This window comes from Vulpes lagopus, chromosome 8 (genome assembly GCF_018345385.1).
Source record: "Vulpes lagopus strain Blue_001 chromosome 8, ASM1834538v1, whole genome shotgun sequence".
Lineage (NCBI taxonomy): Eukaryota > Metazoa > Chordata > Mammalia > Carnivora > Canidae > Vulpes > Vulpes lagopus.
Window position 1 is genome coordinate 125,932,775 of NC_054831.1, and position 12,277 is coordinate 125,945,051.

Here is a 12,277-nt window from a genome sequence, read left to right on the forward strand (position 1 = left end):
ACATTCGCGAAAGTTTATTATATCCCAGGCACTGTGCCAAGCACTTTGCATGGTAGCCTTATATAATTTTTGCAAAACCTGTGGGGTAGTTACTATTATTAATTCCACTTTCAACTGAAAAAGTAGAGTCCTATCAAAAGTAAACAGCTTGTTGGGCAGCCCAGGTGGCTCGGTGGTTTAGTGCTGCTTTCAACCCAGGGCGTGATCCTGGAGACCGGGGATTGAGTCCCACGTCGAGCTCCCTGCATGGAGCCTGCTTCTCCCTCTGCCTGGGTCTCTGCCTCTCTCCCTCTCTCATGAATAAATAAATCTTAAAAAAAAAAAAAAAAAAGTAAACAGCTTGCCCCAAACCACAAAGCCGATGAGTGCCAGAGTCCGTAAATGAACCCACACTGTTTGACTCCAGAGCCGGAACCTTTACCGCTGGATGCTGCCCAAGCGTGGGAACTGAAAAAGCAGTAAAGCTCTTGATCCCTCAGGCTTTCTCCCACTTTTTTGGTAACTTCTCTGTTCAGAGGCAGAGCAGAGATACATAGTAAACAAAGTAGGGCTTTTGTTGCTGCTGTTGTTTGTTTTTAATTCCAGTAAACATACAGTGTTATATTAGTTTACAATAGAGATTTACCAATTCTATACATTACCCAGTGCTCATCATGACAGTGTACATAAAGTATTTCTAAAGTAAGAGGAGATGACTTTAATTTTGAGGCTACTTATTCTGAGCTCTATGGGCACCACACACACTTCTTTGAAGCCATGAAGCAGGTAATGGTGCTGCTGAGACAGATGGAGCCCACGCAGCCCTAGTGGGGCTCTAAGGCCCCAGTTCCTTAGTCAGTGTGTGGCTGTCCATCCCACAGATCTTCACTGAGCTCAACCAAACACCCTTAACTAAAGCTGTCCTTACATTGAGAAGAAGTTCAATATAATCCTGCTCTCAAAGAGCTCACGGCACAGGTAAGAACATCACTTTTAGCTTAGAAGCCTATTCTTTTTACACCTCAGTAGTATCAGGTGCACTGAAGACTATGGAGCTCCCCCACTGCCTACGTTACTGTCCTGTGACACTATGCAGATCACCCAACCTTCCCTAGACCTCTGTGCACACTCACAGATGAACTCCATTCTCCTCTCCTCCAGTGCTAGAAGTTTCTTGTCTTTGAAGAAGCAGGGATTATTTTCCTCTCCAACTTTCTCTTTTCTATCACCAGGGAGCATGACTTGAGGGGGTTAACTTGAGCTAGCAACAACAACAAAATGCAAAAGAGGATAACTTTCCTATTGCTTCTAACTTTGGGAAAGAGCCTATGGGATTCCATACTTTTTGCTCAAAAATGTTCAAAGAAGGACATGGAAAATTTCATCCTCAACACTTCACTGCCTGAGAAAAAAATCCAGAACTCTAGGGGCCAATTATTCTGCTGTCTTGGACTCTGACCTTCGAAAGTCTCCCTCTGGTTTGAACCTGACTGGAACTGAGGGCAGCTGACAGCAGAGTGCGGGCTATAGGAGCAGCCTGTATCTAGGTTGGTCAGAGCTAATGACTTCAGAGCATCATTCACAAGTTATGGGATCTCACTAAACCTATGGCCTAGACAAATAAGAGCAGCAAGTTTTATACCATTATTTAAATTCCTAAGTTCCTGCTATGTTCTCAATATCATGCTGGGAGCGAGGTACTCAAACACTGGCAGGCCTTTCAAAATCAACTAGTACTGGACTATACTAATAAAACTAGGCCAAGGGATCCCTGGGTGGCGCAGCGGTTTGGCGCCTGCCTTTGGCCCAGGGCGCGATCCTGGAGACCCGGGATCGAATCCCACGTCGGGCTCCCGGTGCATGGAGCCTGCTTCTCCCTCTGCCTGTGTCTCTGCCTCTCTCTCTCTCTCTGTATGACTATCATAAATAAATAATAAAAAAAAAATTTAAAAAAAAAAACTAGGCCAAGAGAAAGCAAGTGTGAGCAGAACATATAAGAGAAGCGGGGCAGGGGGTGGGGGAGTTGGAGGGCTTACTGTTTGCAAACAAGTAAGGGAAATTTTGTGATTAAAATAGATAGAAGGGAAGACTAATGTAATACTATGAGCTGGAGTTTAGAATGGAGTAGCTTCTTGACCGTCATCCTTGTTTCTGCTTTTCCCTAGCCAGCTGAGTTTAAAATTTGAAAAACAATCTTAGTAAGAAGCTAAAGAGATGGGTTCTAAACCTGACTTCAACTTTGTAAACTGGAGTTACTTAATTTTTCAAAATCTGTTTCCTCAACTGTAGGGAGGTAATGTGTAAATGGGAACTCATAATGCTATTTACATTTTTCTATATTTGAAACTTACATATTTTAATGGAGAAACTAATTAATACCTATTGCTTAGTTGCTATAAGGATGACAAGAAATAATTATGGAAAAGACCTAGCCAGTGACTAGCATTTTGTAGTATTCAATAAATGATAATTATCATTATCAACATGCTATTTTTTAAAGTTCTGGGATGAGTGTAAAGAGAACAACATACTACAAACAAAGTGAATTAACAGCTGCAGACTGTATACTTAGGGATATCTGGATGTCTGTACAAGGACAACCTTTCCATATATGGGCCTTACAGGCTCGCTCTTTCATCCACTTTCATCTTCCCCTTCCTGCTTTATTTATCCATTCAACAAATGTGTACAGACTGCCTACTGTATGTAGGACACAGAGCTATGTCCTGAGAACGGGAATGTGAGAAAGACAGGAGAAGGGGTTCTGAGGGGACAATCCAACAGGATGGGCTGAGGAAGACATCTATGAACCATCTGAAATGATATATAAAAGTATATGAGTGTGTGGTATATACATTCCTCCAAGAAGTTCTGGAGGGATTCTAAAATTCTAAAAGGAATTTTTTTTTTTTTTTTAAGTTAAGAATGAGGGATGCCTGGGTGGCTCAGCAGTTTAGCACCTGCCTTCGGATCAGGGCATGATCCCAAGGTCCTGGAATCGAGTCCCGCATCGGGCTCCCTGCATGGAGCCTGCTTCTCCCTCTGCCTGTCTCTGCCTCTCTCTGTCTCTCATGAATAAATAAGTCAATCTTAAAAAAATAATAATTAAGATTAAAATCTAATAAACTTAACAAGCATACAAAATTTATAGGCAAAACATAAAACATTCCTGAAAAATCACAAAAGTGGCTTTGAGCAAATGGAAAGACAGGCCGCAATCTTGGAGAAGAAGACTCAACATCCTAAAGATGTCAGTTCTCTCTAAGCTGATTAATAAATTTAACATAATCTTAATAGAAATACCATCCATCTGTTGTTAATGCCTGAAATTAGACAAATTGATTTATCAAGTTTATGTGGCAACATGAACAGGCAGAAACAGCCAGAAAACACTAAGAGCAACGTGAAAAAAAAATGGCCCTTCCAGATGTTAAAAAAAATTCCAAAGCCTCTAAAATTACATTGGTTTTGTAACAGCATATGAACTGACAAACCAATGGAACAAAATAGAAAATTCAGTAAGAAACTCAAATGCATGCAACAGTTTACTATCCAGTAAAAACAGCATCTCAAATCAATGGACAAAAAAATAAGGACTTTCCTTTCTTTCTTTCTTTTTTTTTTTTTTTGTCTTGAAGAGAGAGAAAGAAAGTGGGGAAGGGGGGCGGGGGAAGACAAAGACAGGATAGTCTTAAGCAGGCTTCAGGCCCAGCATGTAACCTGACCTCAGGACCTTGAGATCATGACATGAGCTGAAATCAAGAGTCGGATGCTTAACCCACTGAGCCACTCAGGCGCCCCAATAAGAACTTTTCATAAATAGCATTGGAACACCTGGCTGTTTCTCAAACCAAATATCAAGATAAATTCCAAAAGGATAAGAACCTTAAATGTTAAGAAAAAAAAAAAAAAAAAAAGGGAGGGGGAACCACACATATACTGGAAGAAAACATTAATGAATTCCCCATGAATTAAGAGAAGGGCAAACTTCCTGTGACTCAAAAGCTAAAGCAATACATGGTAAGACCCACAAATATAACTATATATAGGTGTAAAACTTTTATACGGCAATAAAACAACATATGCAAAGTTAGGCATATGACAAATTGGAAAAAATGTTTTTGCAACTTATGCCACAGACATTGGGCAGGTATCCTGTATCTCATTAAAGGAGAAAACAAATTTAAACTATACTGAAATTATTTCTTACCTAACAGATGGGCAAAACCCCCAAAACTTTGATAGCAAGACTCAAGAGAAACAGAAGGAGGATCAGGTATGAAATAAAAACTTCTGTGAGGGATCCCTGGGTGGCGCAGTGGTTTAGCGCCTGCCTTTGACCCAGGGCGCAATCCTGGAGACCCGGGATCCAATCCTGGAGACCCGGGATCGAATCCCACGTCGGGCTCCCGGTGCATGGGGCCTGCTTCTCCCTCTGCCTATGTCTCTGCCTCTCTCTCTCTCTCACTGTGTGCCTATCATTTAAAAAAAAAAAAAAACCTTCTGTGAATGCACCTTGTTGTGTAGTTTTGATTTTGGAACCATATAAATGGTTTACCTAGTTAAAAAACAATATTAGTTTTTTTTTTTAAAGCAATGCTTAAAATTTCAAACAAAGAGCCTGTTGAAAAAGGTTATCAAGTTGGTGGCATACACACACAGAAAATAAATACATCAACTGACCTCAGGACAGTATTTGACTACACATTTGAAGCAGCACATAATCTAAGGACAAAGGAACCACATAAAAAACTCAACATTTGGTGATCTCATGATCAGTGCAGATAGTGGCAAGCCTGGTTAGTAGCATGACCAGAAAAATGCAAAGCCCCAGAGTGCAGCTGGCCCACATGTCCTGGGAAGGATGAAGTTCTGTGGCCCATTGAGCATGACTGACCAGTGCTCAAGTAGAAGAAGGGTGAGAGGGGAGGGTAGAGGAAGATAAAGCTTGAGACAGGCCTCGCCAGAGCTTGAGGGCAGTGCTGGCCAAGCCAAGGAACTGTATTATCCTGAGGGCAGGCAAGCCATTTGAGAGTTTAAAGCAAGGGGGAAACAGTAACATGTGATCTGTGCTTTATAAAGATCACTGGCAACAGTGTACAAAATAGATTAGAAAGGAACAAAGGAAGAAGCCAGCTGGCCAGCTAGGAGGCTGTTGTAGTAATTCAGGACAAGAGATTACAGTAGCTTTAACCAAAAGTGAAAGGGGACATCAATAGGCTTGTAGCATAAATAAATGTGGACTATTTATGTGTAGGGAGTGGAAGGAGGGTGGTGGGTCGACAGAAGGGGAAGAACATGGGGGGACTTGCTGCCTTTTGCCAACTGTGTGGTGCCATCCACTGAGATGAGGAAACCAAAGATAAGTACCAGATGGAAGAAAAATGGCAAGTTCACTGCTGCCAGAGCCCCTGACATCACCCTTCAGAGCTAGTGGGGACAAGGAGCTAAAGGAGCCAAAGAGGAAGATCCAACAATCAGGCTGCAGTCTCAGAAAGCTGAGAAACAGATGAAACTAGCAGGGTAGATGACCTCTTGCAATATTTTCTCAAAATCAGAACCACATACTGTTCACTTTTTTATATTTTAATAAATTTCAAGTAACCAATATTTAGAGGCGCCTGGATGGCTCAGTCAGTTAAGCATCTGCTTTCAGCTCAAGTCATGATCCCAGGGTCTTGGGATCAAGCTCCACATGGGGCTCCCTGTTCAGCAGGGAGTCTGCTCTTCCCTCTTCCTCTGCCCCTCTCTGTGCTCATGCTCACGGTCTTGTCTCAAATAAACAAATACAAATCTTAAAAAAAAAAAGTAACCAATATTTAGAGCCCCAAAAGCTAGTAATCCTTTGTTTCTCATCTCCCTCCTCCTTCTTAGGCCCTTCCCTTCATAAAAATGTACTTTGTAAAACACCGAGAGTCCCAGAATTAGACTCTCAGCTGATAGCAGAAGTCACTCATGCAAATACCTCCAGGGGTCAGGCAGATGCAAAATCTCTCGGTAAATGTAAGCAACACATTGATAAACACAGTATGGGCCAAACCGTGGCCCACAACAGTTCTGGACTGAGGTCCCATATTTACAAAATGCCCCAAGATAAAGACCTAAAGATGGTTCCTTTTATTTCCATTTGAGTACTAATAAACCAGAAACTGCATCTAGGAGACAACTTTTTCAGAGGTCCTTAGTATTAGATAAGTGAGGTAAGTTTGGTTTCAGAAAGAGCTCTTTCCCTTCACACAGAGGGATGCCAGGACAAATGCAGAGGCAGCATCTCTCTTCCTTCACTCCTCTGTCTCTGCCTCCTTGAATTCATCCCTCTCCTCTTCCTCTCTCCCTCCTAATCCTACTTTCTTATGGTACTGAGGAACCGAGTCCAGTTGCACAAATTTGATGCCTAGAGCCAAAGTATTAGGCTGCTAAGCCTCTTCCTTTCACCTGTCAAAAAAAAAAAAAAAAAAAAAAAAACAAATAGGGCAACTGCTACCAAGGTTGCCAAGACAACACATCACCAGTGTGGCAGTCTCCTGTAAATCATGACAATGACCTCTGAGGCATTTCTAAAGTACCTCATGGGGTAAATACCTCTATCAGACGTGATCACTCAAGTATGCTTGGCCACTTTCGACAGGAAACGAGGCCTGGAAAGATATTTTCAAAACTGAAGTCAAAAACACACAGCAGTAAGAAGTAACTGGCTTCAGGGGGATTCTCAATACTACTTTGGGCCAGTGGTATTACATGTAACATTTCATCGTTGGCTCTGCACCTTTTGAAGGTCAAGGAACTCTCTGAGACCTGATCAGAGAAATGGGCTCACTCCCCAGGAAAATGACATTCAGAAAAATTTGCAGGCAAATTCAAAGAATCTGTGGGTCCCTTGCAACTCAACCGTTTACCCCAGATTAACCACCTCAGATCAGCAATAATGTATTTACTTCATCTAAGGAAATGAAATACTTGGTGTCAAGAGTTTGAAGATTTGGAGTTAAATAGTAACATTAGGGAAATATAAGGAAAGCTAGTATTCTTTCCTTACCCTTTCCCTTGAGGGCTGCAGAAGCCTCAAAACTGCAATGGTCTCTGCAAATGACACACCATACCCCCTCCATGACTTAAAGAAAGTGACAATCTCATCTCTGAATTTAAATGCCCTTAATATTTAATTCTTTTCTCTACATGGTTACAGCTTGCTTTCTTCGCATTATGGAGATGATAGCTTTAGAAGGCAGCCTATTGGAGATCCGGAAAACCATAAATTCCAATTCAATTTCCTTGTGAAAATCAAAGAGCTCACTCTCTTGAAGAGTTGAAAGCGGCTGAGGGGTCACTGCCTTCCTCCGGGGTGCTGGTACACGCAGTACTCCAGAAGGATAACGTAAATACTCACTATGAGGCAACAGGGCATACCAATTTGTTTTTCAATCTATTTTATTTCAGTTCAAAGCTTCTTTGCAGACAGATAGCCCAAGAAAACAAGTCACACTTTGGTTATACTCAGTCTTCTTCAATCTCCAAAAGCAGTTGAGTATTACCAAGGTGTGGCTCGTTTTCCTGCAGTGCCTGTCTGCAATGTTGCTTTGAACTGAAATAAAATAGATTGAAAAACAAATTGGTATGCCCTCGCTCCTCCTGCAGTTTTATATTATCCTTCAAAACCAGTGTTAACCACCTTCTCTCTACTGGAACCTAACAGCCCCAAATCACAAAGTAAAACTGGAATACTTGAAATGTGAACGTCCCACCCAAACCTAAAATAGCAATTTAATGCAAGGCTTATTGTTTAACCTGCCACTCTCTGTCCAGTTCCTTGCTCCATTTGCTGGGCTGGATTACATCTTCTAAAGACATGTGCAATCTGGATACTCGACATAGTTTAAAGCAAAACTTGACATTGCTGATCTTCTTATACAGTTTGCTTGATTTCTTACTGCCTTTGCAATTTTTCACATTCATGAACCCAAACACCTTTTTATTTTTACCAATTCAAAAATTCTGCTACGTGCTTTAAAACATTCAATGCCCTGCATAAAGTATGCAACATCATCTTGAGAACTTTCAGAGGAAACTCAAAACCATTTGCAAACAAACCATTTGAAACGACTAACTAGAAGAAGCCTATCATTTTCTTAGACTGCCTTAAAAAAAATGCACGTCTTCAATGGAGGAACACACTAAAATAATGAAAAGTGCCATGAATAAACAGTTGTATAATTTGGTTGAAAAAAAAATTAAAAGCCGTTTGGAAGAGTTCTATCTCAACAGAAACATTAAGAAAAGATAAGACCTGTTCCTGTCCCCGGTCTCTGTCAAAGATAGAAACTTAAAGACAGACGCACCTTCAGTTCTGTTGGTAACATGAATCGTGGGCTTTTGTTATTATTTAGCACTTCAAATAAATTTCCATTTGGGGCCAAATTTGGTTAGTTTTCTCTAACCGGAATTTAGCAACACGTGTAACAACAAAAAGGAAACACCCAACCTGTCATTACATTTTCTCTTATTTAATCCACATAATAATCCTTTGAGGAGGTACCATCATCTCCCGCCCATGGGCATGCCACTCTCTCAACAGTAGAGCTGGCTTCAGGGAGGGACAGGGACTTGGAAGCACACGACTGAATCACAGAACCACTACTCACTTCTTCCAGGTCTCCAACACCCCAAATTCTTGCAACCTCACAATCTCTGATCCTATTAAAAAGTTCTTCCTTCCTAGTTGTCTCCCCTCTCCCTTCTTGCTGGACTGGATCCCTGTCACTCAAGAGTTTCAGCTTCAAATACCTTTCTCCAGTGGCTTACTGGGCCATCCCGGTAAGAGGGATCTCCCACAGATGCCACAATTTGTGTTAGACACGACGTGTTAGGTCCATCTTCCTCGTGGTAATCATAAGACACAGTGGTGTCTGGTACCTAGCAGGCACTCAAATATTTGCTCAACCAATGGCCTGAATGTGTTGATTTAATACTTACCAGACTACAGGCTGTGGGCACTGGCTAGGAACTGATACAAAAACAGGTAAGGTGTGGTCCTGCCTTGAGGGCATCCCCGAGTTGGTATAAAAGATAATAAACAGGGGGTTCCTGGGTGGCTCAGTGGTTTAGTGCCTGCCTTCGGTCCAGGGTGTGATCCTGGGGTCCCGGGATTGAATCCCACATTGGGCTCCCTGCATGGAGCCTGCTTCTCCCTCTGCCTGTGTCTCTGCCTGTGTGTGTGTCTCTCTATTGAATAAACAAATAAAATCTTAAAAAAAAAAAAAAAAGATAATTAACAGATGGGATAATGCAGGGTGGTGTGATCAGTTAAAGTTCAGATCTCAGCTCCCTTGAATATTAACTATGTAATCTTGTAATCTCTCCTGAGTCTCTGTCCTCAGCTTTAAAATAGGAATTTTTTTTAAGATTTTATTTATTTATTCATGACAGACACACAGAGAGAGGCAGAGACAAAGCAGAGGGAGAAGCAGGCTCCCCATCGGAAGCGCAATGCAGAGAGAGACTGGGATCATGCCCTGAGCCAAAGGCAGATGCTGAAATGCTAAGTCAACCAGGCGTCCCTTAAAATGGAAATATTAATACTAACTTTATTGTAGTGTTGGCATGAGGACTAAATGATAATCCATGTAAATAAAGCAGTAGTGCATTAGCAATGCAGAAATCATTTAATATTAACTACTAATTTTATTATGATGCTATGACACCTGTTTTTAGAATTCCTTTTGCCTACCCACATACCATCTGTCCAAGACCCTACTGAATTTAAATTCCGTGAAAGGGTAAAGACCAGGTTAATCTTGTTCACCACTGAATTTCCAGGGATTTTTTTTTTTTTTTAAGATCTTATTTATTTATTCATGAGAGACATAGAGAGGCAGAGACACAGGCAGAGGGAGAAGCAGGCTCCCTGTGAGGAGACTTGATCCCAGGTCTCCAGGATCACGCCCTGGGCTGAAAGCAGGCCCTAAACCGCTGAGCCACCCAGGGATCCCTATTTCCAGGGATTTGAATCATCCCTAGTACATAGTGGGTGCTCAACAAATACTTAAATGATTCATGAAAGCATGCATGCAGGCCGGCAGGCAGGCATGGGGTGTTCTGAAATCATTTGTTAAACTAGTGACGAATCGGTAGGTTTGGGAACTACTGCCATAGAAGAAAGGCATCTATTAAATTAGAAAGCAGGGCAGCCCAGGTGGCTCAGCGGTTTAGTGCTGCCTTCAGCCCAGGGTGTGATCCTGGAGACCTGGGATTGAGTCCCTCGTCAGGATTCCTGCATGGAGCCTGCTTCTCCCTCTGCCTGTGTCTCTGCCTCTCTCTCTTTCTCTGTGTGTCATGAATAAATAAAATCTTCAAAAAAAAAAAAAAAAAAGCAGGGTGTGACATAAGTTTGTCCTTTAGCTAAGTCAAAAAAAAAACCTTTCCCTTTGAGGTTCTGATTATATCTCCATAAACCACACACAGCCGTGATACAAGTTCAAGGAAGAACCAAGGAGCCCCAGGTTGAGACTTGAGAAAGCAGCCTGGAGGAGCAGGAGGTGGGTTACCAAGCAGAGGGCTCCCTGGAGGGGGCTCAAGATGCCAGACCTATAATCTAGTGCACCCTTAAGGAAGTGTAACCTCGGAATCTGGGCTTCCTCTCTTTGGGGGGGAAACAGGAGCACTTACTCATGAAGTGTTGTCAGCAGAAAAAAAAAAAAAAAAAAAAAAAAACCTCTCTGGGTGTGAATATAAATAAGGCGCCTGGCTTACTATTGCAAGCGCTGGGTGATGCATGGTGACTGTTGTTTAAAATAGGGGAACGGGCAGCCCGGGTGGCTCAGGGGTTGAGCATCTGCCTTCAGCCCAGGACGTGATCCCAGAGACCCGGGATCGAGTCCCACGTCGGGCTCCCTGCGTGGGGCCTGCTTCTCCCTCTGCCTGTGTCTCTGATGAATAAATAAATAAAATCTTTAAAAATAAAATAGGGGAAACATTTCACACGCTGAATAACGGATCACTGAGAGCAGAGCTCCGGGTGCAGGGGGTCAAGCTCCAGGTGCAGGGAGTCGAGCTCCGGGTGCAGGGGGTCGAGCTCCAGGTGCAGGGGGTCGAGCTCTAGGTGCAGAGGGTCGAGCTCCAGGTGCAGAGGGTCGAGCTCTAGGTGCAGGGGGTCGAGCTCCAGGTGCAGGGCTCGAGCTCTAGGTGCAGGGGGTCGAGCTCCAGGTGCAGGGGCTCGAGCTCCAGGTGCAGGGGGGGCCGCTCCGTGGGAAGCGATCACAGCAACCGCTGGGCCACGCGGGTCGAGGTCAGGGGGGCAGGGCCGGGCCGCAGTATTCCGGGCTTTGCGGGCGACGCCGTCTCTGCCTGTGTCGCTGCAGCGACTCCGGGAAGAAAGGAGCCGTGGACGGCACCGAACGATGCGCTGGGCCGCGCTCCAAGAAAACTTCACTTGGGGGGGGGGGTCACTAAAATTGGATTTCATATACGTTTCACAAATCACACTAAAGTCTTCTCCCCCCCAACCCCCGACCGCAACCGTTTAAAAAGGTGAAAAAAACCCACGGGCAGGCCCAGGCGGGGCGCGGTGGGGACGCGCCCCAGGCCGGAGGGCGCGGACGCCCGGCGCAGGAGAGCGGGTCGGAGACTCGCGGCGGCGAGGCCCAGGCGGCGGCCGGCGGGCAGGCCCCGGGGGGCGGGCAGGCCCGACGGCGCCCCGCGGCGCCCCCCTCGGGCACTCAGAGCCGAGCCCGCGCTCGGGGTCCGCGTCCCGGGGAGAGCCGGCCGCCGGGCCCGGGCAGAGCCCCGCCGAGCTCGCCGGCCGCGGGGTCTCAGCGCGCCCCTCCTGTGCGGCGCCTCTCGGGCCTCGGCTGCTCAAGGGGTCTCCACGCGGAGTCCCGGCCCCGTTTCTATGGTTACCTGTTCAGCACCGATTCAAACTGCCGTTCTTTATTGACAGCGCCATAGAGGACACACGAACACTCCTGCCCGAAGGGAACAATAAAGCTTTCTCCATTCAACAGCGCCAGAGACGCCAGAAGGCGGCCATCTTGAGGCGGGCGCGTAAGGAGTGTAAGCGGCGAGGGGGCGGCCCGGCCTGCCCCGCGCGCGCCACAGTCACGTGCCGGGGGAGGGGCGGGGCTCGCGGGGCGGGGCCTGTGTCCCGCGCGACCTCCGCCGCCGCCGGGGCGCTGGGGCTCGCGGGTGGCGGGCTGGCTCCCTGACCTCTGACCCTTAGCCACGCCCTCCCTTCCGCACACCCTCTTTGGAGACTTTTAGTGGGGTTCCACGGACTCTTGCGGGGGCATTGTCCGGGTTACGGTCT

At 45.1% G+C, this 12,277-nt stretch overlaps 1 protein-coding gene across 4 annotated transcripts in view; it reads right to left on the minus strand.

Moving 5' to 3' along the window:
- The window catches only part of ZBTB40 (zinc finger and BTB domain containing 40), a 75,695-nt gene extending 63,655 nt beyond the window's left edge, over positions 1 to 12,040 (minus strand). For 2 of the 4 annotated variants that reach the window (XM_041765450.1, XM_041765449.1), the window contains exon 1: positions 11,872 to 12,040. The gene's annotated coding sequence lies outside the window, so the exon portion shown is untranslated. Of the gene's footprint in view, positions 1 to 8,949; positions 9,178 to 10,725; positions 10,896 to 11,871 lie in introns of those variants that run through there. The other 2 variants (XM_041765451.1, XM_041765452.1) reach the window with 2 other exon arrangements.
- Positions 12,041 to 12,277: the final 237 nt, after the last annotated feature.